Source organism: Camellia sinensis, chromosome 1 (genome assembly GCF_055761805.1).
Source record: "Camellia sinensis isolate YWXY chromosome 1, ASM5576180v1, whole genome shotgun sequence".
NCBI classification, from domain to species: Eukaryota; Viridiplantae; Streptophyta; class Magnoliopsida; order Ericales; family Theaceae; genus Camellia; species Camellia sinensis.
The window spans coordinates 67871005-67898975 of record NC_138961.1 but is presented as its reverse complement, the minus strand read 5'-3'; the positions used below and the strand labels follow the sequence as shown (position 1 = coordinate 67898975).

The 27971-nt window shown below is 42.1% G+C and overlaps 1 long non-coding RNA gene across 1 annotated transcript in view; it reads left to right on the top strand.

Moving 5' to 3' along the window:
* The first annotated feature begins 7863 nt into the window (after nucleotides 1-7863).
* Nucleotides 7864-27971, top strand: part of LOC145789766 (uncharacterized) — a 44306-nt gene continuing 24198 nt past the window's right edge. The window contains exons 1-2 of the long non-coding RNA XR_014328078.1: nucleotides 7864-7986; nucleotides 8585-8642. This is a non-coding gene — a long non-coding RNA (uncharacterized LOC145789766). The remainder of the gene's footprint in view (nucleotides 7987-8584; nucleotides 8643-27971) is intronic.

Below are 27971 nucleotides of genomic sequence, written 5' to 3'. Positions count from 1 at the left end.
AGTTAGATTAATAGTTGGATAAGAACACATGAGGTTTATAAAACAACATATCATGCTTAGTAGAGGCCGATCCTTTGATCGGGTGAGCGGGGGTGCTCATTTCATGACCTTCCCCTCTCGTACCCAAGTTCCCGAGCCGAGGCAACTTTGGTGATAACGGACACGTGGTCTTTGGCACGAGTCAGGATTTCCTAAATTTTCCAAAAATAAAATATTTAAGTGGCGATTCTGTAATCTGGAAAAGTAGTCCAATTTTGGCATTATTTGATTTAAAATCCGATTTTCCAAAATGATTTGTCGGATTGGACTTTTTGGTGTTTATCAGTCTCACATTGTACTTTGTGAGATCAGATTCAGAACCGTGACAGGAGTCCGAACTGTAGGAGACCAATTCGCGCCTCTCTGAAAGGGGGGCGCGCGAAGAAAGTCGAGTCTACACATAGCCTTGTTGATCTAAGGCTATCCCTGAAATAAGATTTAGGCGTAAATTGAGAACATACCTAACATCTTTCAACACCATCATGCAGCCAACTTTGGTTTGGATACGAACATCACCGATTGCCACAATCTTCGAAAAATTGGAGTTACCCATCTTCATTGTACCAAAATCTCCAGCTTTGTACATACTGAAGAACTCTTTTCGGGGTGTGGCGTGGTAGGAAGCTGCTGTATCTACCACCCACTCGGTGTCATCGTCTGATATATGGAGGCATTCTTCTTCTCCAACAAAGAATAATGCAACATCCTCTGAGACAGTAACTGCAATGTTCCCATTTTCGGTCTTTGATTGTCTATTACCTTGTTTTTATTCTCCCTTCAAGGCATAACAATATTTCTTTATGTGATCCTCTTGGCCACAAAGGTAGCACTTGAACCGTGGCCGACTCGTACCTTCTCTAGACTTCCCTCAGTCTTGAGATCTCCCTCTGTTTCATCCTCTACTTTGCTTCTTCCCCTATCTCTGCCTCTACCATTATTTTCTGTGACGAGGGCATGAGGCTGAACTCCACCCATGTCTTTCTTCAATGGCCATGTTCGTGGTCAGTCTTCCTTTGGGTGCAGAGTTGCTAAGGGACACCACCAACATCTCCTAACTATCTGGCAAAGAGCTGAGTAGCAATAGGGCCTGCATCTCATCATCCAACTCCATTTTGACAGTTGCTAGTTGGTTCACCAGATTTTGGAACTCATTAGTGTGTTCTAAATAGAGACACCGCCTTTTAACTTCAAATTTATGAGCCTTATCATAAGAGGGCTTTATTCCGAGCAGTCTTTGACTGGTACATGCCTTCTAATTCTGTCCAAAGAGCATAGGCATCAGTCTCTTTGGCGACATGGTGGAAGAGAGTATGATCGATCCATTGTCTAATTTGACCAATGGTCTTTTGGTTCTTCGGTTTCTAATCTTCATCCTTCTCCACAGCTGGTTTAACTCCATTAAGCTCAATGGGGTCAAACAAATCTCGGTAATACAGGATATTCTCCATTATAGGCTTCCAAATTGCATAGTTGGAAGCATTTAGCTTGATTATAGATCCCAAAGTCGATGTTGAGTCCTCCATCAAAAAAAATTTCTACAGAAAATGATCCCTGTCTGAAAATCAGGCTTGGCTTTTGAGTTCGAACTGGTCAAATTAGCTAGAAGAGCACATCAGATTGCCAAAAATAAAAATTGCAAATTTTTGAAATTTGATTTGCAAAATCTGACTGTACAGATGTGTTCAGAATATTCCAAATAGTTGGAAAACACTATTGGATAGTCAAAAACGGACTTCAAATGGCTCATATCTAGCTAAAATAGTTTAACGGTTCAAATCGGCAAAATCTAGAGCACCTGCGAAGCACCGGATAATTACTTCGGATCGGCTGACGTCATCGGCTTACGCGGCTCGGTTTCGGCTCGGCTTGGCTTTGGTTGATTTTCCAAAAAAAAAAAAAAAGATTTTGTTGCCAAAGAGTTTTGAACTCTTGACTTCCCAAACATGGGCTTTACCCACTCTGCGAACACAAGACTTGTCTTCTATATCTTCACAAATATATATTTATTACACAAAAAAATAGAAGGGTCATCTTCAACTTCTACTTTCTCGTTGGACTAAACTTTCTGGCGATCCTCCAATGAGTCTCCGATGATGCGCATGTGGGCGCGTAGATAATCATCTTGGATTGATTTTTCTGGTTCTGGAATGCTCTCGTCGAGACAGTACTTCTAGTGTACTCAAAGCGTGATGTTGAGCAACTTGAAATTTTCAATTTCGAAGAAAAACACTCTATTTTTCTGAACCTCGCTCACCTTGGCTCTGATACCACTTGCTCTAATTAGAGCCACCTATAAAATAATCAACAAACAATCACACACACAAATGAGACACAAATATTTACGTGGTTCGAACCAATGCCTACGTCCATGGGAGGAGAAAATAGGAGTGCACTAAAAATAGAGTGAAAATACAAAAAATAGAGGAGGAGGAGTCTCTCACTCTCTCTACTCAACTCACAACTCTCTCTTTTCTTCACACACTGATATCAATCTCAGCTCACAGCTCTTCCCATTTATACACAAATGGGAGCACTGCTTGCCAACAACCAACTACCAAAATAAATGGAAAGCCATTAACACAACCACCCTAAGTTTGAAAAACTTCAGAAAATTTGTAGCCCCAAAATTGCAGTAGCTACATTTGACTTCCATAGCCAATGGTGTGGAATGCTCAACAAATAGTTTGTGTAATATTACACTCTATTTAGTTTGTGTGATATTAAAAAGAATATGTCCAATTTGGGAAAGGTTGTGATATACATCTCTACTATAAAAAATTGGATAATGTTATGTTAGGGTTTTGGGGAAGAAAGGGAATCAAAAAGTGATGTAAAACATCACTGCTGTGAACTGATATACACAAGCTCGCTCGAGCGAAGGAGTTCTCGCTCGAGCGACTAGACACAAAAGGTCTCCTCGTTCGAGCAAAAGAAGTGTCGCTCGAGCATAGAATAAGAAGTTTCAAGTCTGCCACCCAACACAGACACACGCTCGAGCGCAAGAGTTCTTGCTTGAGCGAAGGAACATCTTCACAGGTCTCACTCGAGCGAAGAACAGATTACACATGGCTCGCTCGAGTGCAAGAAGCTTCGCTCGAGCAAAGAAGCCAAAATCTGGGCAACAACCATTTGTACCAAAAGACAACCAACATGTTCCAAACTCGACCAACAAGTCCCAAAACTCAAATTCAAAGAATTAAAGGAAGGAAATAAGACATAGACAACAATATACAATCACGGAACCCGAGTCCGAAACACCATAAAGGTCGGGGTAAAACCTAGATCGCTATAGAGATTATATATCCTGAGTTGGGAAATAAAATAAAAAAACTCTTTTACCCTTGACTAAAAATTAAAACACTTATTATTTTTATATCTATATAATAAGGGAGAAGGGTTTTTGAAAATGTATAATTTGTCTTAGAGATACATTTTGATCTAATGGTCTGTATCAACCCTGGTATATATCAATGGCTCAGATCTATGTATTTCCCGCCCAAATATTTCTCTCCCTTAGCCTTTCACCTACCCATATCTCCTCCATATTCCCTCTTTATCTCTCTCCCTCTCTGTTCTCACCCACTCTCCTCTTCATTCCCTCTTTATCTCTCTCTCCCTCTCTGTCCTTCTTCTTTCGTACCCTCCCTCTTCTGCTGCTCTCCAGTCTTCTACCTCTCGAACTCGGTTGTATCTCTCCCGACGCTGCTCGCAAGGTAAGATTTCTACCTCTTCCTTTTGTCTCTGTTTGTGTTTGCCTCTCCAGTCCTTGAAAACTTATTCTGCCTCTCCAGTCCTCTCTGTCGGGTTGTGAACAGGTTATTTTATGGTTTTGTTTTAGGGCTATTTTTTGTTATTTTAGGGCTATTTTCCATTGTTTATTCTGGGTTTGTAATCCTCTCTGTCAGGTGAACAACTTATTTTAGGGTTTTGTTTTAGAGCTATTTTCCATTGTTTATTCTGGGTTTGTAATCCTAACATTCAGGCTGTGAACATGTTATTTTCGATTGTTGTTTTAATTGTTGTTTTGATTTTGAAATCAGAAATTACGAAGAGGTTTTTTTGGATGATTTATTGTTTAGTAATGTTAGGTAAATTATTGTGTTTTGATTGCATTGATTATATACGATTACACCATTTTTGGAAATCCATTGATACAGATGGGATTAATCTTGGTTTATGCTTATAAGGTGTAAATAATGAGAGGGACTAAGGTGTTTTAGTATGGAAATCCATTTAATATATGAGGTGGACTACGGTGTTTAATTGTAAGTTAGAAATCCATTTATGCTTATAAGGTGCAAATAATGGGATTAATCTAAGGTGTTTGCTCTGTTGTCTGAGGAGGGAATTGCCAAGGAAATTCATAGAGTAACTGTTGTTACAACAAACTGCTTCTAAGGCCTTGGAACTAGCATTGTCACTTGAAGTAAATGAGGCATGAAAAACAGAAGGAAGCTCGCTGGAACAAGTTGTCAGTTCTTTTTATTATTTGTTCCAGATTCAGATACAATGTCTCTTTCTGTGAATTAATATATGATAAATTGAACTGCTTTTTCAAATTCATTATTCATGTTTGACCGTGGCTTTTTGTGTGATAGTTTGAGTTACATTTTCTTCTTCCTGAAGCAAAGGTGTTGCTTAATTCATTATTCATGTGTGACCCTGCCTTCCTCCACCAACTTTTATACCCTTTTTAACTTGCATTAATCTCTTTTTTGCCAAGTCTAAAATAGTTGCATTAACTTTCATTCTTTCTACTTCTTAGGGACCAGTCTTTATACATTCCTTGATGTAGGCATCGCATCAACATGCCCCCTATGGGCCCTACCTTTCTACTCAACCATATAAGCATTCTTTTGTTGATTACTTGTAAGGATGTTTCTAAGCAATTGGTGTTATGATCTTGAGCCATATCCTGCTTGCATGCCTTAAGTACATTTCCCATCATTGGTTTACAAATTTTGCTATTTATTCACTATATATGTAAATTCACTATTAAATAAATGATTAAATTCACTATATATATAAATTAAGTTAACAACCTTATTTAAGAGCTCCATTTTGATCATCATATTTAGGGAAAATAACTACACAGGGTAAATGTGGGGAAAAAAATTGACAAATTAGTGATAAAATTTATAAATTTTAATAATAATGATTTTATAGTTTTTTTTTAAGTTACTATGAATTTTAAATTTCTCTCTGGTCTACTTCGAATGGGTTTCATTTTGAAATGTGTTTTGATTTCTGAAAGGTTTTATTGTTTTTGAATTTGTGTTTTTAAGATTTGGGTTTGGGTTTGTGATTTTTAATGAGTTGTAATGTTTATTAACTGGGTTATGACTCCCATTCGAAGCTCAAACTTGAACAATAATGGAATTCAAATAGGAAGAGAGAGATGTAGAGGAAAAAGAGAGACAGAGCTATCTACTCAAAAAAGAACAAAAACAAAAAGAAGTAGAAGAAGAAAATAAAAAGTAGCTTTAGTTAAATAATTGCACATAATTGTTTAAAGAATAATGCTACAGGATTGTTATTGTTTAAATAATTGTTTTTATATTAACAGTTTATTTATTTTTATTAAAAAAAAAATAAAATATCGAGTAGTTTTGGTTTTTCAGATACTTAACATATATTTGTGAGAAACCTAACGTCATAAAAAAAATGTTTCTATTAAATTTCTAGTAACAAATTATATAAATTATATTTAATTACATTTTCATCTCATTATTATTTACATCGTGCCTTTGGGCACGAGGGCATACACTACGGGAAGTTATTATTTTATTTAAGTTCTGTAGAGCGTCTAGTACAAGTAAAACTGTTACAAATTCTTTAAGAAGAATAATTTTTTTTTATATATTTTTTCAATATCTTTATCAAAAAATACTACAGACTCCATAAATTTAAATATAATACGTATACATTACAATTATATTTTAATCCCAATATTATTTACACCGTGCCTTCAGGCACGGGCATATGCTAGGTGTCAACCTTTAACTACTACTTTTTTCATGAACCGTATAGTTATAGGTAAATGAGGTTTGTTGTTTACATATAATTTTATATGTTAGTGCTTACTCAATTTGATGTGTTGGTTTGATGCTGTTGGGGAGCAATCATGTGTGTATTGTTTAAATGTGTTTTCAAATATAATTGTTTTTTTTTGTTTAAATGTGTATTGTTTAATTGTTTAAATGTGTTGGTTTGATGCTAAATAATTTGATTTTTTTTTATGCAATGATCTGAGACATAATTTTGGATGTGAAGAATGCATCATGGGTTAGGATTCATTTATTTACACCGGTGGTGCTACGTAGCTCGAAATGTGATGGCTCGAGAGGCCCAAATTTAGTTTTGTACTCAACTTGCTGCTACTGTGCAATACACTTAGACATTTCATTTGAAAAACAAAAAAGAAAAAGAAAAAGAAAGAATAGAATAGAGAGAGAGAGAGAGAGAGAGAGAGAGAAGAGCACCATGTCTTTGTAAAACCTAGCAGAACGGTCTCTGTGTGGCGCTACTGTTGCTGTTTGATCGGAGTGGAAGAGGATGAGCTTTTAGATGCAACAATTGATTTTTGAAATTGTGCTTCAAAATCGTGTGTTTTGAAAACCCAATTTCAAAATAAGTTAATTGAAATTGTGTTTTGAAATACTTATTTGTGTTGAATATCTAAATTGGTTGTCGTCATCAAAAATATCTAAACAGGTATGGTTCGATCACGGCAATGTCCGGGTCTCATTGGTTTCAAATTGGGATAGTTCATGTGTGCGATGAGGATAATTAGATACTAATTTGGAAATCATGATGTTTTCGCAGTGACAATTGCCATTTTTCATTATTTTTTACCTCGATTACTATCTCTTTGCATCTAATTTTGGGTCACTCTGACCTCTGCTATCTTGGATTCTTCTCATTTTTTGGGTTTTGGGATGAAATCAATTCTAATTGCTATGCATATTTTTGGGATGAAATCGATTCTAATTGCTATGCTATGCAAAAAACAATTTCTACTATTTTTATTTACATGGATCCTGAGGTCCAAGGGGTCTTAACTGCTGCCCAGAAGCACTGGCCACACATCCATATATTTGATTCACTGGTTATGGCAGATTCGGCTGTCAAGATGGTAAAAGCTGGTTGCCAAATATATCACAGTTCTAGGAGTTGATTTTATGTCAGAAAATGTACAGGGGCAATCCTTGATCAGGCTGGCTTCTCAGAGGTAGTCTTTTCCTCTTCTTTTCATGTATTCTTATTCCATCACTTTGTCAGTTATAGATCCAATTCTAAAAATAGTTTTCAAGTTAACAGAGTAAAAAGTGCTACTTGGTCAACAAATATTTTAATTGAAGCATAGATTTCATATTTCAAGAACTAATAAATTAACATAATTAAAACATGAAAACCAAAATCCCATAAAATGCATGCATTGAAAACTATTAATGTGTGGTAATTAGTTTTCTATCTCTATGTATATATAATGGCTATTTTAATATAATACCTTTGTTCATATAATGAGAAGGGTAAAATTGTTTTTTTAAGACTTTCATTTTTCAGGAATGTTCTGCCACTTGGTTTGTTACACGAGGAGCAATTAACAAATAGCATTCACATAATCAGTTGGTATGGAATCCACTTCAATGATTATATAATGGATATTTTATTTAATAACATCGGTACCCAATTTGTATACATATCATCGGTACCCAATTTCTTGCTCACTATAGAACTGATGAGTGTTTTTTTGAGGTATATAAATATGTACTCTATTCTCTATTAGTTGCAATATTGATCTTTTGCCAATACTTAACATGTGAAATTCAACGGTGCAATACTTAATTGTTGTGGTGCTATCAGATTGGTGGAGAAAGCTTGAGAATTTATAAGCGTGAGATTCAAGAAAATGTTTTGGAAATTGTTGGCATTTCCCCTGAGCAGGTGAGGAGACACTTAACAAATACTGGTTGGGTTGCTCAATTATTAATTACTAGGGCTGTGTTTTATCTCTTACGTTGTAAATTATTTTTATATCCCCACCTAATGTAATATGTAAGTACCAAATTGGAGAAAGTATACGTAGATTTTTTGAATTACCTGATATTAATATTATCATGGTTTTCATACTTCTATGGGCCAAAATTTTCATTGTACTACCAACAATCATCAATATATTTTCATGCATTGACCAATTCTTCAAGATATTGGATCACTGTGGTGTGCACACTACATTGAATTGAAACACATGTGATGTTGGCACTTTGGAAAATAGTTCCTGGCAAGTTTTGGGTAGATCACTACGGTTTGTACATTACTTTCTGATTTTTATTTTGTTTTTAGTTAAAATATTTTTGAAATGATAGATACAGCGACATATATTTACCATTTAATGGTGAGTTCCAATTGGACACCACTTGGAACTTTTGAATTTCCTTATATTGATGTGTTAATACTTATTGCTCCCAAGGAAAGGAGTAGCCGAATGTTAAATCTAGAAACTATTGACCCAAATGTAATATGGGCTCTGTTTTGTCTACAGGCTGAAGCAAAATTTGGCTATCTTTTGGAGGCTTTAGACATGGGTGCTCCTCCACATGGTATGAACTGCCAGCTTATATCTAACATAACAATAAATTATGTTCATTTTGGGATAATTTATTCACTGTCATTTATATTTAAACCTGTATGCACTATTGATGAACACAATGATTTTTTAATGCTAGGATGTCCAACTACTGCTCATCTGTCTATATTTCTGAGTTCTCTTGAACATTATTTGGACCATGGCCTCAGGCCAACAGATAGTTATCTAATATTGGAATCATCTAGACTGGAATTAAGACTGCTCATCTGTCTTTTTTTTTTACTTTCTATTTTTCTCTTTCTCTGTAATTGGTTTATAATTAAGCTTTAGTAAGATAGAAATATAATATGAAGAGTCTGAGACTTAAGCTTAGGAAGTGAAGACCAGACAGATGGAGGATGGATTCTTCAAGAAGGTATTTGATGAGATTATCACTAAGCCAAGGCTAGGATATACCATTGAAAATCAGGTACTCAAGTTTGAAGGAAGATTGTGCATAGCCGACGTCCCAGAGTTGAAAAGGAAGATTTTGTAGGAAACCCATGGTTCCAGATATGTCGTTCATCCAGGGAACACCAAGATGTATCAAGATATGAAGCAGACTTTTTGGTGGATAAATATGAAAAGAGAAATAGCTGAGTTTGTATCCCAGTGTCTGTATTATCAACAAGTGAAAGCAGAACACTAGAGACCAACAGGACTTCTTCAACCTTTGTCAATTCCTGAGTGGAAATGGGAACACATCTCCATGGATTTTGTGGTTGGTTTGCCAAGGACACAAAAGGGTGTGGATTTGATTTGGGTTATCGTTGATAGATTAACTAAGTCAGCACATTTCTTGTTCGTCAAGACTACCTTTAATGCCGATCGACTTGCTTTGTTGTATATGAATGAGATTGTTAGACTCCATGGAGTGTCGGTGTCCATTGTGTCAGACCGAGATCCGAAGTTTGTTTCTAGATTTTGGCAGAGTCTACAAAGAGCTTTGGGAACTGAGTTGAGGTTTAGCACAGCTTTTCATCCCCAGACCGATGGGCAAACAGAAAGAACCATTCAGACACTTGAAGATATGCTTAGATTATGTGTATTAGACTTCAAGGGAAGTTGGGAAATGCATTTGCCATTAGTGGAATTCACTTACAACAACAGTTTTCAAGCTAGCATTGGCATGGCGCCGTATGAGGCTTTGTATGAAAGAAAGTGTAGATCGCCGATATGTTGGTCCGAAGTAGGAGATAGAGCTTTGATTGGTCCTGTGCTAGTTCAAGTGACAACTGAGAAGATTAAGCTCATTCGGCAAAGAATCAAAACTGCTCAGAGTCGACAGAAGAGTTACGCCGACCAGAGAAGAAGAGAGTTAGAATTTGAAGTTGGGGATCATGTATTCCGAAAAATTCCGCCGATTAAAGGAGTTTCAAGATTTGGGAAGAAAGGTAAGTTAGCACCTCGTTACATCGGGCCATTTGAAATTCTTGAGAGAGTTAACCCCGTTGCCTACAGACTTGCTTTGCCGCCAGAATTAAGTCAAGTCCACAATGCGTTTCATATTTCGATGTTGAGGAAGTATATTCAAGATCCACTACATGTGATTGATCATTTTAGGATTGTGATTAATGAAGATTTAGGCTATGAAGAGAAGCCGGTGAGAATTATTGATAGGCAAGTGAAATAGTTGAGGAATAAGTCGATACCGATGGTGAAAATTGAATAGAAGGAGCATTACGGCAAAGAGGCTACATGGGGAATGGAAGAGGAAGTGAAAATTCATTATCCGGAGTTGTTTTCGGGGCAAGGTAACTTAAGTTTGGGGACCAAACTTCTTTAAGGGGGGTAGACTATAATGACCCTCATTCTTGTCTTAGTCATGTTCATGTGCATTTGCATGATTTTGCCTTGTTAAGCTTGCATTTGGACTTTGAATTGTTTTGCCTAAGTAAAGGTCCCTATCTTGTTTTGTGCTTATGTGATTTGCTTGAGTATTGCTTGTATGCTTTGTTCCTTCCTTGGTGTGTGTAGCCTAGGTACCACCCTTGAACCTCTTATACCTAGCACCATCTTGGAATCCACTTTAGCTGACCTACACTTCCACCCTGGCATGTTGGCCGAGATGTCATCATCTAGGCCAAGGTGTGCGTCACCTAGGCCAAGATGTGTATCATCTAGGCCGAGATTTGACCATCTAAGCATCCAACATCCTTGATCCTTGCACCTAGTGATCTTGTTCCTGGATTGGTATGACCCAGACCGAGGTGTGGCACATCTAGGCCGAGGTGTGGCACAGCTAGGTCAAGTGTTGTCCTTCCTAGCCGAGATCATCGAAACCTTCTTGCCCCGAAGCCTATTTCTTGATTCGAGGTCATTGCTTTGTCAGAGTGACTTGTCACCTTACTTGTTGAACACCCTTTGTCATGCTCTTGTCTTGTCATTCAGTCACCTTTTGAAGAAACCCAACCAGATGTTGACACGTGTCCCAGCAGAGGGTTAAGTCAGTAAGCTAGCTGAGAAACCCATATCATTTTGTCACATCTTTGCCTTGTAGAGAGAGAAGCTCTAGGTAGAGGAAGAAGGAGTTCTTGAGAGAGAAGTAGATTTCCAAGCTTGATCCTTAGAGTTTAAACCGTTTGATCCGTGTTTTGAGGTTAGATTCTTGATTTACTCTTGTTGTTCTTTATGTTTATTTGATCACATTGCATGATCTAGCATGATTCATGAGCCATGCATTGATTTAAAGATCGATTTTAGGAAAAGAAAATGATGTTCATGTGTTCTTGAAGAAAAGCCTTGTTTTGATCCGAAAGTTTATGACAAGTTCCATACTTTGTGTTTGTTTTCAAGAAGATCTTCAACTACAGGTACCCAGGTCCATGTTTTTGAACTCATCTCATGAAATCTCAGATTTTGAATAAAGAAGTTATGATTTTGGCATTCATGTTCTTCATGTTCATGTTCTTCAAAAGGAAACCCAGATTCTTCCAGACTTTATTTCCCTGAATGTGGTCATCGGGACCACACCTCGGCCAAGAGGTGTGGGACCTCAGCTTAGACCTGGTAGGTGCCCAGCATGTTTTCCTGAGATGAGAAGCAGCGTTTTAAACTCCCCAGAACATGTTTTGCTTTATCTTGACTTAGTTTTGAAATAAATGTCGAGGTCATTTACACTCATACAGAACTTGTTTTAGGAATGCATTGCACAACCATCTTTTGAGCATTCCTTCTTGTCTTCTTGAAATGCATTCAGTGGACTTTGCCATGTATTTGTAGGTCTTGGATTCTTGCCTTAATCCCTACACCCGAAGAGCTATGTGAGTGGTATTTTTAATAAAGCTATGTTCTAACGTTTTGATAAAAGCTTTGCTTGTTTCGTTTTGGAAAAGTGTTTGTTCAAGTATGAATGATTATTCCTAGTTTTGTATCAAGTACTATCTTGTTTTGATGACATTCTTGGAAAGTCCTTAGTGCTAGGGGACTATAATGCAACTAGTACCCTTGTTTGAGATATCTCCCTTGCCACCGACGGTCTTGTACGGGTGGGTTTGTCTAATCGATTTCGGGTCGATTATTCCCTTGTTTTGTCAAGAATGTCATCCCTTGTATTATATTGATGCTAGTAAGCATCCCTTGAAGCTTTGAAAGACTTGATAGATGAACTTGGTTCATCGCTTGATTTTGGTACAAGATATGCTATGTATTGTTTTGATAAAGATCTTGAATATCATTCATTCAAACCTTTATTACTAATATCATTCACTGAGTATCCAAGCTCACCCTCTCCTTATATATATGTAGGTGACGAGCAAGAAAGCGATGATGCCTAGATGTTATTTTGCAAGTTGTTTTGGATTCATGTTTTGCTAGCATCTTGAAGATTATGCTTCTTAGCTTGTAATTCATTCCTTTTGTATTTGTCGGCTTGAGAAGCCTTTTGATCAAGATGTAATAGTTGTACTTTACTTTACGTTGTATTCAAGTTGTAAAACCATGTTAAGATGTATGACATTTCATTTGACTTATACCTAGCTCTTGTGGACTATTTAGAGTTAAATTTATTGCTTCCGCACATGTAAGCCCCAATGTATACTCTGATTATGTGTGATTTTTGTAAGTTGGCCTTTGGTAATCTCGGATTACTGGCCATCACGGCACCATTCTACTAGGGACGGAATGGGGTCGTGACAATTTGAATCCTTTATTTTATTTTGGGGATCTTTGGTGTTGTTGTATCTTGGTTTTGGATGAGTGAAAATTGATTTAAACTTGTTGGGTTTGGTTGTTCGCACTTGTTCTTATCAAAAGTTCCTTGGAGACTTAGAAATTCTATTCTAGGGTCGACACCAGTCTTCCTAAGGGTCAACCCTTACCTGCTGGTGAAGTTCCTGGAAGTGTTGCTGGAATATAGGGTCGACACCAATTTGGGGAGGGCCGACCCTTTTATATTGCAGATTCTGTGTGTTAGTTGCTAGAAATTAGGGTCGACCCCCTCTTGTCTAAGGGTCGACCCGCTTGCTTGTGCTAGATTGTCTTTTCTACCTAAAGGGTCGACGCCCTTGCCCTGAAGGGCCGACTCTTGCGTGTTTTTCTCAGATTTTTGGGCTGGTTTGGGCCCTACTTTTTAGGAGTTTTTACTTGTTCCTTTCATTTGACTTTGGGATTATTATTCTATTATTACCTTGCTACTATAAATAGGCTCCAAACATATTTCATTTCATTGTTTCGCCTCTTTCCTCTCTCTCAAACTTTGAGTTCTCTTATCTCTATCTAAAACTCAAACTTTTTCACTTAAATCTCTAGATCTACTCACCTAGAGTGATCTTTTCACCTTGGCCCTTTGAGAAAGAGTGTAGATCTCGTCAAGAGCTTCCTTTTGGTCAGAATGGTTTGTGGTTTCGTCGCCAATGATTTTTGGGTCGTCATCTCTTTGCTTCAAGAGGTAAGGATTTCTTTGCTCCTTTCCGATACTTCGTTTATAGATAGACATGTGGTAGATTTTATTGCATGAAAACCATATTCATTATGGATTTTCTTGAAAGCCATGAAAAGGGATCTAGGGTTTGATATTTGTGATTGGAGTTGTTAAGTTGTTTGTTGTTGGGTTATTTGGGAAAATGATTTATTATGTTTGTGAAGAGATGGAGGAAAGCCCTAATTTAATGTTATTGATATAATGGATTTAAAAGGGAGGAAGTTGAATAATCTTTATATTTTGCTAATATGGGTTGTATAATTGTGTTTATATCGAAAGAAAATAAAAGGAGAAGTAGCCACGGTATTGGTATTGTTTTAGACTAATCATGTGAAATTGAGTTGAGTTATGGTTTTGATACCAATAGAATTGGTTTTGTAAAATAAAGAGGATGGATTTGGTTTTGGTTTTGTAAAATGACGAGAATGAATTCTTAGAAACTGGTTGGAGTTGTGTGGATTGGAAAATAAACAAAAATGGTCTTTTTGAAAGAAAATGAAATCATCACCCTTTGTAAACGAATAATGAACTTGAGGTCGGATCTTGGAACCTTTGCATATTATCATTGTTATTGGACTGAAAGTCTTGCGAGAATTAGATTTTTATTTTCCTTTAGTATTGGATGTTGAAATGGATAGATATGAATGTAAATGGTGGAGTTGGATATTTGTAATCTCTCACCTATGAAAATATGGATAGTTTATCTATTTTGGAGATTGTATATATGTTTAGAAATATATGTTTTGGGCTATCGGTGGAAGATAGCTATTACTGTTGTAGAAATTGCATGTGGGCTAGGTGAATTGAAACTAATCCTTCGTTGGTTGTCATTGAATATGACTATGTTTATATACATTGTATATGTATGATTAGTTGGTAGGAGAAAGGGGATATACTCCATGTGTGATTATGTGTTTATATACATTGTGTATGTGTTACACTTGTGTTATTATGCATTCTTGTATGTTGAGATGGTTGGGAATGTGCTTGCGCTTCGAATGAGAGGTACCATTACCTTCTAGCTAGTGCCTAAAGAATTGGCCGCGCTTCGAATGAGAGGTACTAGTACCTTCCAGCTAGCGCCTGGAGAACTTGGCAGAGGTACCATTACCTTCCAGCCGGTGTCTGGTAAATTGGCATTTTGTTATGGAAAGGTGTATCCTTGGTTTGGCATTTTGTTATGGAAAGGTGTATCCTTGGCTTACCGTGCTTAAGGCAGGTAGAGCGGAACTTGTTTATCATTGTTGTCGCAGTATATTTGTGTATATTATGGGTTATGATGGTTACGGTTCAGGAAGACCGATTTGCCTCATTTGTTGAGTAGATAGTTGTTGGTTGCTTATTGTTTTCCCTTTGTACTGAATGGATACATGTAAAGACATGATTGTGTTGGAAACGGACATAAGTAATGTATTGAGATTGTGAATAATGTGAAGGACATCGGATACTTGTGAACATGTTTCAAAAAGGCAAATTTGGTGTACGTCCGGAAAGTGGGAGAAAACGTAATGGGCTTTGTGAAATTGTTTTCAGGAACTTGTTACTGTCATATGAATTTTGAGAAAAGTAACACGAAGAAAGAAAAGTAAAATGCTTATGTTGTTGAACAAAATGAATGATTTTGAGAAAAGTTCCTATATAAGTATATTTCTGTATAAACCGTCACATTATATATATGATATGATTTAAAGCATTCTTGATCATAGCTATCTGTATGTTGTTATTGTTTCGGATTATATTGGGATCCCTACTGGACTTTATGGTCATCCCACATTGCCAATCCTTTTTCAGGTGAACATCGAGAAGAATTTCAAGACCGAGGATCTTCTTTATGTGTTGGCCACGAGGCCTTTTATTTGTAAACAGAATGCCATTGATGTAAAAGGGTTAAACCCTTTCTTTTAATTTAAAAGATGTAAGCCTACGGGCAATTTATTTATTTTTATCTCATGTTACATTCATTTCATATTCGAATGAGAGAACCTTTAATAATAGTACTCATTATTGTATTGAATTTTCGCACATGATCTCTGAAATTGTATTATAATAAAGGATTTGGTAATGGTAGCCATTGGTATAAAAAGTGGGGCGTGACATGTCCTATTTTCCTATCCCAGTGTTTCTCTGCTACCATGTGTCCAACATTCATTTAACTCCGTTAACTCTCCGTAAGAAAACCCACAGAACACCATCGTCAATTTCCTTTGTTCCTCTTCCTTCTTTTCTTTCTTCCTCTATATTTGTCTCTTTTATTCCCAGCCACAAAACACAACTGACACCTCTTCTCTATGCCACAGTAATCTCCTCTTGTTTTTCTTCTCTTCTACGTTGCCCTCTGTTACTTCCTTTCATTTCTCTTCTCTTCTGTGTTCCCCTCTTTCCTTCTTTCCCTTTTGATATAAACCCACATCAGACCAAGTGTAAGCCTACCCAAAATATACATATACTATTGTAAAAAGCCGCATGACCTTTGACTCTAATTTTTATTAAGTTTATTAAATGAAATGAAATAATATGATATTTTTTAAAAAATATTTATTTTATATTTGATTCATTTAAAAAATAATAATAAAATGCATTGTAAAAGAAATAATAGTTATTCCATAAGAAAATAAAAAAATAATCAATTCATTCCATTCTACTACTTTAACTTTTTCTCCAAAAATAAGATTAGTTTCTTACAAAATTAAATAGAATCAATGATTAAATATATTATAGAAATTTTAATTTCTATTATAAGATAAAATTATGGATAAATAGATGAGATAAAGTTTTACTTCAAATGAGTGGATTTTTTTTATAATTATTTTTTATTAGAATGGAATAATCGAATGGTGATATTACACACCAATAATCATATGGTATTACCATTAAACTTTGATTTGGTTTCATTTGTAACAAAATATTTTTGGACCCGTGCAAGGCACAAGTTATTCCTGTGATAAATTTATATTTCTAAAATGAAAATCTTATAACAAATTATTCAGTTTAATTTGATTTTTTAAAATTATTTTTAGATGAATTTTCATTTGTTTTAATAAATTTTTTTCATATTTTATTCAAAATTAATTTTTTTTACAATTTTTTTTATTTATTATGTTAAATTAAAAATTTTAATAAGGAATAGTTGTAATTTATAGTATTGTAGGGGATTTCATATTTTAAACAAACCTCAGTGGTGTATTCGTAATTCACCCAAAATTTTAAAAAAATATGTCATAACTAACCAAGAATCTTTTGCATTATTATGAAAAATCCTTCCTCAAATTAGTACAACCAATATTGGTAAATATTATCAAAGAAAATGTTAAAATGGGAAAGTCAAATTATAGGTTACTGTACAGGGGCGAAATATCCTCTGCTTTCCGTACTCCTTGTACTCCAAGCTTCTCTTGACGGCGTCTACCTGGCAACACAGAAACGGTGAGCTGCTCGGCGGTGGTGTGCCGGATAGACCCTCCGATGATCAAGTCAGTCCACTTGAAGAAGAAGAAGTCTGTTAGAGAGAGAGTATTCTTTTTGGGGAAGAAATCGCATACCTCTAACGTTCGTCCTCCTCCATATTTCAAGGCTGGCCATGCAGCCTCAAGATTATGCACGCACTACCTCTGATGTTCTTCCCAGGACAGGTGGCAGTGCTCGCCTCTCACCACCTTACGCGTGTAAAGGCTTAGTCCTCCCACCAGTACACGCAGAACTGTCCAACGGTATTGGCGCATGCTTGGAGCAGATTTCCTCTATCCCTCACGCCATTGGTCCAGGTGGCACACTCGACCAGAATACCACGACCGGCCTATCACTTGTAGAGAGTTGCCATCACATGCACACAACCGAACTATGCACCGCCGGACTACCCCTTCCGAAGGGGCCAAAGGGCAATACTCATGGCCAAGCTGATATTGACCGGTTCATTAGGCTAACCGGTTGTGAGGTATGCCGGCCTCCACCCGTCCTACCTCTATACTCGGTCACTCGAAGGCCACTTACCTCGGCTGGTCGGTCAGAAGCGTGCCGGCCCTAACCGCACCCACGGTCTAGCCCGAGTTGCTCTTAGCTTGGTCATCAGACACTGCTACGCGCTCGGCCGCGTTATAGCTCGGCCAGGCATTGGTTCGTGTCTGGCCGGTCTTCAGCTCGGCGGCTTGCGGTTCGTCATGATCGGCGTTATCGTAGCTCGGCCGTACTAACGCGCAAATCTCCCCTCTCAATTGCCCCTTAACCCAATCCGACCTAGTCGTGATTGGGGTTACCATCGTGACCGAGCTAACGGATGAGTTGCACCATCACCAAGCCAAGCATGATTGGGGCATATCTATCGTCGAGCTGTCCCGTTTGGTCGGCCATTTTCTCCGCAGTCTCATCAAAGGTCGTACAGTCGTACTGACAGCCGCGTTTCCAGTGCCACGTGGCTTCACGCCATTGGGTCATGCAGCCAGCTGTCCTGCATGCGCAGAATTCAAACGGCGCAACCGTTTGGGGTTCGTTCCCCCCTCTTTCGTATTCCAACGAAGGGCCTAAAACCCTTCACTTTTCATCGTCTCTTCTACACACACCCTAAACCCTAGCTTCCATATTCTCTGAGAACTTTCCCTCACTGCCGCTGCGTCTCACCTGCCTCCGTTTCCATTTTTTGTTTCTCGTGAGGTCACAACCAAGTTCGAGAGGCCCTGCTCTTGCATCTGGTATTTGGTAAGTCCTCCTACCCTTTCTCCAAACTCTCGTACTCGAGTTCCTCAAGTTTTTCACTTTTTTGTGTTTGTATTCTCCATGTTTATACTCGAGGCCATTAAAGTTTCTTTCCCTTGCTTAGATCTTGCACACCCTAGGGCAAACAAAAACAGTAGGAATGGATGGGGCTTTCATGCCCCTCGTTTCTCCTGGGTTCGAACGAGTTCGTCCTATTTCTGGGATGAACAGTTTGAATCTGGATAGAACCGGGCTAAACACTCGTTTAGATCCATAAATGACACTTCGGCCGAGCAAAAACTGGTTTGTGGCTTCTCGTAGAGGCAGTAGCCGAGCCGAACTACCAATTAAATCGGTAATAGAATTGAACCGGGCGAAAACTTGAGGTTGTTACTTGGGCCTTGACCGAGTTAGTTCGTCAAGTAGAACCGACCGAGCTATAACTTTGTTAGGATCTCCTTCTTGGACCTTGACCGAGCCAGATGCGGAGAGTTAGAACCGAACTAGGAAATCGACGAGTACCCTAGCCGAGGTAGGGGTCGAACCGGCCAAACACCCTTTCATTGAGCTAGTTGCAATAAGAGCCGCGCAATTTTTGCCGCGTTAACCCTTGGAAATTATTTTTAATAATGCAGAACACACTAGGACCGTCCAGGCCAGTCCAGAACCATCATTGGTGGAGCTCAAGGTCCGAGCAAATGCACCATCCTTTTTGATCGAGATAGTCAATAAACCAAATAAAATCGAGATAAATGGGGAAGTACCGATTTATGGTTAGCTCGCCCGGCGCGATGGCGGAGTTTCGAAGGGAGTACAACATCCCAGATGACGTCGTCTTAGAGCTCGCCAAAAAGGGAGACACCCCTTGGGGCGATCTAGACCGGTGCCCCTTTACCGTCATATCAATAGTAGAGGGAGGGCTCCGCTTCCCGGTTCAACCCTTGATCTGCGAATTTTTGAGGCAGACAAGGCTTTGCCCGACCCAAGTTTTGAATAACACTTACAAAATAATAAACGGGGTCGCCGAGCTGAACCAGAGGCTCGGTCTAAATCTCGGTCTGGCCGAAATTTTCCATCAGTATAGTCTAAGTAGAAACAAGAGTGGGCTTTGCTGGTACCTCAAAGTCAAGAAGGGCCAAGCAAAGCTAATAGAGGGCAACCCGAACAAGGAGACCGACGACGACGACTTCTTGTGGGTGTCCGGTAGCTATGAGGACACCAAGGCACCCATACTGGGATGGTATATTAGAAAGGATTTTGGCAGTGCTGGTGAGTCGCTCGGCTGACCGCGCTATTTTCTTTATGCATCAATTACTTTCCATGCCGATCTAACAATTGTCGTCTTTTTGCAGATAAGCACCTAGCAGCCGACTACTACCAGGCCAACCGAGAGGCCATCAGAGTCTTGCTGTGCCATCCTGTCGAGGAGAGAGAGGCTTCGAAACTGCTCGGCTTCGAACAGACCTACCACTACACCGTATCGCGCAAGAGCCGGGTTACTGATTTTCTGCGTGCGCCAACCCCAAAATCGGATCCAAACCTACCACCGATCAGGCTTGTTCCACTCACCGCCGAGCAAGAAATGGCGAAAATCAAGGCCATCAAGTCCATGATCACCGGGGAACAAGACGAGTCCCAAAAACCAGAGGCAACCGGGGGGACATCCTCCACACCCACCGGGCAACAAGGGGCAGTACTGGCGCTCGCCAGCGAGCAATCGGCTGGTCGGTCCAAGAAGCGGCCGAGGAAAGAGCAAACCGGGCTGCGTCTGGCCGATGAAGACTCTACCGATGGCGTCTCCACCGAGCTCGGGGACCAGACCGAGCAACCACAGACCGGCAAGTCCAAGGGCCCAGCCACCCCCCCCGGTCTGGGCGCCCGAGTTCAAATACCAAGGCCGAGCAGTTTCTGCTGAAGACTCCGTCTACGCGGACAAGGACTACTCACTTGGTTTCAATTTGACCAAGGGGTTGATCTTGCCTGCCGATATGAAAAAACACGACGAGCTTTCCGACCTCAAGGTCCTCCGCTTGGTGGCGAAATCCATAGTGCTGGTAAGTTCTCAATTTTTTACGTCGAACTGCTTGCTTGGTTTTTGCTCGGTTCACCGGATACTAACCATCTCACGCTTGTTTTTAGGCCGCGCAAAAGAACTATTTGGCCCACGACCGCATGATCAAGGTGCGGCAGAGCCTGCGGGATGTAATAGAGGAGAACAAGGCCTAAAAGGCCGAGATAGCGACGCTTAAGGCCGCGCAGGAAGCGGTTGAGGCCGAACGAGATAACCTGAGCCAAAAGTTCGACCGAGCTAAAGCAGACAAATAGCGGGCCGTGAAGTCAACCAAAGCCCGGTATCTCGCCGAGCTGAGGAAGCTGCGCGATGCCCACAAAGAGGAGAAAGATAAGGCGGTTAGCGACGCCAAAGACAAGGGCTATGCGCAAGGCGAAAGAACGTATGAACGGCAGGTGCAGGCGACGAAGGACATCTTTTTCCAGTGCGGCTGGAAAGCTGTCGTGGAGAAAGTTGGCCTTGGTCAGGATGCTGACATGTTCCTGCATCCGCCTGCGGCCTTCATACCGCACTATATGCAAGCCTGTGCGAGCACCGCGCAGAAGAGGCTCATAGAGGAGGCAAAAAAGGAAGCCGCGGAAGAAGCCGCCGCCGCGCAACAAGCCAAGCAAACTTCTCCTGAAGCATCTCAGGATGCTGAAGATCAAGTAGCCGATCGGGAGGTTACCGCGGTGGAGGTCACGGATGATGAGTTGGAAGTAAGCCTGCCCGAGCACAATCCTGAGGTGGCGGAGCAGGCTCTGGAGGTCGCCGAGCAGACGGTTGATCTGGAACTGGACTGAAATGCCTCCTTCCATTTCTGGCTTTATTTTCGTTTCATGTTTTTGGTTCAATGTAACCGGGCTAGGGCCCCACAATTGTAACGCAATTTTTTTAATCAATGAAATTTCAACTTTTTGCCCGTTTAACTTCTATTGATTTTTGGCGTCGACGTGCAAAATTTCCATAAACGTGTTCAAACTTCAACTAGCAGCTCGGCTCTTTTGGAATTTCAAATGCACCTTTTCAAATGCCGAGCAAAATATGCTCGACTCGAAATTAAGGGCTCATGAACGCGGCCGAGCAAAATCAGCTCGGCCTTGATGGGTTTTCAAACTTTACAAAATTCCAGTACTTTAACGTGGCCGAGCAAAAACCAGCTCGCCCTTTCAGTTGGGTAGATCGCCAACATTTCACTTCTGCCGAGCAATTTCAGCTCGGCTTCTCATTAGTTGGACAAAACACTAACATGCTAAATCTGGCAGAGCAAAGCCAACCTAGCCGCTACATTGGGCAAAACACCAATGTTTCATTTAGGTTGGTCATGTCGCCAACATTTCTTTTCCGCCGAGCAAAGTCAGGTCGGCTTTTTATCGGCTCATTTTCCATATTGGACAAGACACCAATACGCCATCTGGGCCAAGCGAAATCAGCTCGGCCCTTACATTGGGCAAAACACCAATGTTTCAGTTTGGCCATGACGCCAACATTTCGACCGGGCAAGCATATTCAGCCCGGTCCCAATGCGAATTGGTCTATATGCCAATTATGTCGTTGGACAATGCAACTGTTTGTGCGGTCTGCTTCCATTCCGGCGAGTGGGAATCAGTCTGGTCCCATTCAGGTAGGTCCTCTTGCCCCTGGCATTCATAATTGACTTGCGTCCTTGCGAATTCATTGTACAAAGGTGTAATACCAAACAACAAGAGGGCTATTTTTCATTACAAAAGCATTGCTATCTTTTACATTAAGTGCCAAAAGGCTAAAGGTCTAAAAAAGCTAAACAACACAAGCAAATTACATCTTAAATGTAAAAGACCTTAATGTTGGCCGTATTCCATGGTATGGGGACAGCCTTGCCATCTATATCTTCCAGATGGTATGCCCCTTTACCAGCAAGACCAATCACCTTGTATGGTCCTTCCCAATTTGCACCGAGCTTTCCTTCGTCAGGGACCACTAAGTTGCCAAGAACCTTTCTTAATACCCAGTCCCCAATCTTGAACAGCCTGGAGTGCACAGCCTTGTTGTACCTTTTGGAGAGTTCTTGTTGATAAGCCACTATGTGGATCAATGCTCGCTCCCTCCTTTCTTCAGCAAGGTCCAACTCCAATGCCACCGCTTCATTATTCAGATCCGGCTGGAAACTTTCAGAGCGGATGGTTGGCATGCCAATTTCCAACGGGATGACGGCCTCCATGCCATAGGCCAAAGCAAATGGTGTTTCCCCGATTGACCGCCTTGGCGTAGTGCGGTATGCCCAGAGCACATTAGGGAGTTCTTCAGCCCACTTGCCCTTATCCTTCTCAAGCCGCTTCTTCAGCCCGTCTAGGATGGTCTTGTTTGAGGCCTCTGCTTGACCATTTGACTGAGGATAGGCCGGCGTCGAATTGTAGAACTCGATCTTCAACTCCTCGCAAAATCTGCGAAAGAGTTTACCATCAAATTGAGTGCCATTATCCGAGATGAGGGCCTGGGGTATACCGAAACGGATGATGACGTTTTGCCATACAAACTTCTTCACATCCTTTTCCCTTATGGTCGCTAGTGGCTCGACCTCAACCCACTTGGTGAAATAGTCAGTGGCGGCGATGAAGAACTTGCGGTTGCCCGGTGCAGCTGGGAGTGGCCCAACAATATCCAACCCCCAAAGCGCGAACGGCCAAGGACTTGTGAGAGGGAGCAAATCTCTAGCCGGCTGGTGGATCTGGTGGGTGAACTTCTAACACTTCTCGCACCTGCGAACATATTTTTGCGCATCTGCCTTCATGCACGGCCACCAATAACCCTTAGAAATTACTCGGTAAGCCAAGGATCTACCCCCAGTATGGCTGCCACAGATGCCCTTATGTATCTCATAGAGGAAAGCCTCCACCTTGGTGGGGTGGACACATTTCAAATACGGCCCGGTGAAAGACTTCTTGTACAAGGCCCCAGACAGGGAGAGCCAAAACTGCTCTGACTTTGCCCGGATCTTGTGTGCCGCCTTCTTTTCTTCTGGTAGAATTCTATCTTTCAGGAAGGCGATGATAGGATCCATCCAAGAAGGGCCCAAGTCGGTGCAGAGTACCTCGGCTGATTCTGGTTCCTCAATGCTTGGCCGGGGTAAAAATTCTATCATCAAGGGGTTAGGAAAAGCTGTCTAAGCAGAAGCAAGTCCGGCCAATTCATCAGCCGCGCTGTTTTCCTCGTGGTCGATTTGTTCCATCCTTATTGCAGCGAACTTCTTGATCTCTGCGCGTACCAGCGCTTGATACTTGGCCATTCTTTCGTCCTTTGCCTCATACTCCCCTGAGACCTGATTGACCACCAACTTGGAATCACTAAATACCATAAGGGCTGTGGCTTTCATTCTCAGTGTGCTTCTTAGTCTGGCAAGGAGAGCTTCATACTCAGCCTCGTTGTTGGATGCTGGGAAGCCGAGTGTAATTGCCTGCTCGATGATCAGCCCGTCCGGCGAGTTCAGCACGATGCCCAGCCCGGCCCCATGTCTATTGGACGCCCCATCAACGAAGAGCTTCCACATCTCGCCGATAAATAGCTTCCAGCAATCAGAGGGGTTCTGGGAGCTTCTCAATTCCAAGTCTTTGGTTGGCTCATTCTGGTCTCTTTCCTCGTCATGGTTGACTTCCTCCTTCATCGAGTCGTTCGCCTTCGCTGGTTCGGTCGCTCTTTGCCCTTCCTCTTCTTGCGCACCAACACTTGTTTTTGTTGCCAGAACCATGGGTTGTGCTAAATCCGTGCCAACCAAATCAATTGGGCAGACTAGATGCATCCCAGGGGCAAATTCTGCCACAAAATCAGCAAGTGCTTGAGCCTTGATTGCGGTGTGCGGTCGGAACTTGATGTCATATTGCCTTAATTCCACGGCCCATTTCAAAATTCTCCCAGTGAAGTCTGCCTTTTCGAAAAGCACTTTGAGCGGGAACTCGGTTAACACAACTATTGTATGGGCATGAAAATAGTGTGCCAGCTTTCTTGACGCCATCATTAGGGCCAGCGCCAATTTTTCCAACGGAAGATATCTTGTTTCGGCTGGGAGCAGAGTCTTGCTTACATAGAAGATCGGTAGGTGCTGGATGCCTTCAGCACGAACCAATACCGCGCTGACTGCGTGTTGAGAGACAGCCAAGTAGAGGTACAACTCTTCGCCCGGCTGAGGTGTTACCAAAATAGGGGTTGAGGAGAGATATGCTTTCAGGTCTGCTAGTGCGCGGTTGCACTCGTCATCCCAGAAGAACTTGGACTTCAGAGTTTTAAAGAAGGGCCTGGAACGATCAGAAGACCGGCTGATAAATCTGTTCAACGCGGCTGCCATCCCGGCAAGATGTTGCACGTCCTTCGCGGAGTTAGGACGCTCCAGGTCTTGTATTGCCTTGATCTGTGACGGGTCAGCTTCAATCCCTTGATTTGTGACCAGAAAACCCAAAAACTTCCCGGTGCCGACTCCGAAGGCGCATTTGGAAGCATTCAAACGAAGCTTGTGGCGTTTAAGTATAGCAAACATCTCCGCTAGGTCGGAGAGGTGCCGAGCTTTATCCTTACTTTTCACCACCATATCGTCGATGTAGGCCTCCATGGTGCGGCCCAGCATTGGGGCGAACATCTTTGTCACCATCCGTTGAAAAGTCGCCCCGGCGTTCTTTAGTCCGAACGGCATGACTTTGTAGCAATATAAGCCTCTGGGGGGTTGTGAACGACGTGATCTCTCTGTCCGATTTATACATGGCTATCTGGTGGTAGCCGCGATATGCGTCCAGGAAGGTAAACCTCTGATGGCCAGCGGTTAAGTCCACCAGCTGGTCGATTTGTGGAAGGGGAAAGCTATCCTTGGGGCAAGCTCGATTGACGGTCTTGTAGTCAACCCAGACTCGCCACTTGCCGTTCTTCTTCAGAACAACCACCGTATTGGATATCCATCGAGGGTATTGCACCTCCTCTATGGCTCTAGCTTCCAATAGATTCTTCACTTCTTCTGCCACTACTTCAGCATGATGCAAGGCTGAGCAACGCGTCCTTTGAATGACTGGCCGTGCATTGGGGAAGACATTCAACTGATGACAAATAAAGCTCGGGTCGATGCCAGGCATTTCGTAAGGCGTCCAACCAAAGGCCTCCAAATTGGAAACCAAGAAGTTGACATAATCCATCCGCTCGGCGCTAGACAAGGATGATCCCAAGAGGAAGAATTTAGTTGGATCGTTCTCGTCAATGCGTACTTGCGCACTTTCACCAAATCTTCGACCGACTTTTCCTCAGCCTTTCTTCCTACGTCTTCGAGGACCTCTTTACCCTCGGGCCCTTCAATCATTTGGACGAACCCTTTGGCCGCTCGGCTGCCATTTACCGCAACGAAGCATTGTTTCGCCATCACCTGGTCCCCCCAAACTTCCTCTATTTGTCCGCTTGGTGCCGGAAAGTGCATGACTTGGTGAAAGGTCGAAGTAACTGCTTGCATGGCGTGCAGCCAACCCCTGCCTAAGATCAAGTTGTAAGTCGATGGAATTTTGAGCACCCAGAACTCTACTTGCTTTACGACCGATCCAGCTTTGACCGGCAAAATAATCTTTCCGATTGGCCATTCTGGCTGTGAGTTGAAGCTGACCAAAGGGGACGTTGCGGGGGCCAAGTCCTTGTCTTCTAACTTCATTTGTTTAAACGCGTCATAATACATAATTTCTACCGAACTCCCCTGGTCGATCAAGATCCTCTTGATGTCAAAGTCTTTGACGCGAAGAGTGACTACTAAAGCATCATTGTGTGGCATCTGAACTCTTTCCAAGTCCTTGGTTGAGAATGAAAGGATGTCCCTCTCTTCGGTCTTTCCCTTCTTCACAGCGGGCTGAATAGAGAGCACTTCCTTCATGTGCTCGGCCTTCTTGATCATCCCTCTCAGCTCGCAGACCCTGGCCGGTTTAATGATGCCATGGATGACGTTGATTACACCTTGTGGGGGCGCTTCTAGGGCGGCGAGGCTGTTTGGCTCGGCTTGGTCCACTGGTGTGGCCTTGATGCCCCCATCTGTGCATTGGTCAAGATGCCCCGCCGCCACCAACTCCTCTAAGTGTTGTTTAAGCGGCAAGCAGCCCTCTGTTCGGTGCCCCCACTCTTCGTGAAAGGTGCAGCGATATTTTGAATTGAAGCCCCTCTGCACACTCCCCAACTTGGCCGGCCAACGGACGAAGGGTTCACCTCGAATCTCGCTCAAAATGTGGTAGATGGGGATTTTAAACACCGTGGTAAATCCAGTCCGTGCCTTTAATTTTCTTTTGGCATCCTCTGCTGCATCACGGGGAGTGTCAGCTCGGTCGGTTCGGCGGCCTTTGTTTCTGTCATCACGGTTTGAACCATGGCGCTGATCTTTTGACCGATTGTTTGGGCGGTTATCCTCCTGCCCAACCGAGTGAACTTTCCCCTCCACCCTTCTATCCGTCGCGACCGGATTAGCCTTCTCGGTCGCGGAGGTGGCATCATCCTCCACACAAATGTGCTCATTGATCCACTGCATCAAGGATTCCATGGTCGTGGGTTGATGCGTCGTGAGTGAATCTCACAGCCTATGTCCGACCGGGAGACCCCGTTTGTATTGAGTGATCACCAGATTAGTGGGGCAGTCGAGGATCTCATTGTAAGTTTCCCAGTATTTCACATTGTATGCCTTCAACGAACATCCAGACTCCATCTTGACGCCTAGGAGATGGTCGACCTCCTTCGGCGTTCGTGTGTTGGTTTTGAATCTGGTGACGAAGGCTTCTGCTAGTTGCTGCCACCCCTCAATACTCCCCTCCGGGAGCCTTTCGAACCACTTCAAACCCAGCTCTCCCAAGCTTGCTGGGAATATGAGGCACATCAAGGCGTCGTTGCGTCGGTGGCCAGCCATTACTTGCCGGTAATGGCTCACATGCATGTACGGATCCGTATTGCCGTCGTACAAAGTGAACTTTGGCTAGTGGAATCCGGCAGGGAGTGGTGTACTCTCAATCTCTGGAGACAGCAGCGTGGCTGTAAGTCGCGCCAGCTCTTTGTCCACCAGCGCAGGGGCCATCACTTTGGGGGCTGGCATCACCACTTCCTCACTACAATGGACTGGAGCGCTCAATCTCTGTAATGTCGGCACTCTCTGAGCCTCCCGACGGCGCGCCCTCTCCTCCAATACATCCCTCAAGTCCCTGGAAAGTGTGGAGAAAGAGGATCCTGACATCGGCGCCGGGCGTGAGGGGCGATAAGTGCTATCGCGAGAGAGGGACCTGCCCTCTCTTTGGTCGGAATCTCCAACCCCATAGTTCCTGGTGATGGAGAGAGAGTGGGTCCTCCCCTGGTGGCGACTGCTATAACGAGGGGACGGGGTGCGCTCACTGAGGTTGCCCTCTTCAGCAACACCCTTCCCTTTAATCTGGCGTTTCAGCAGCTCCATCTCCGCCGCCATCTTGCGAATGAGGGTGTCTTGGTCCTTGAGTTTGTGCTCCAGGCGCTGCGTATGGGACTCCCCCCTGCGTCGGCGGCCCTCTGGACTCTGCGAGCGATCGGTACTCCTCCCGTGTTTGTCTCGCGCACCTCGCGAAGGAGTCTCTAGGTCCGCTATGGTTGGAATATTCAGGGGGCCTTCTCTCAAGCGGACATACTCAGGTGTGACGCCATCAACGATG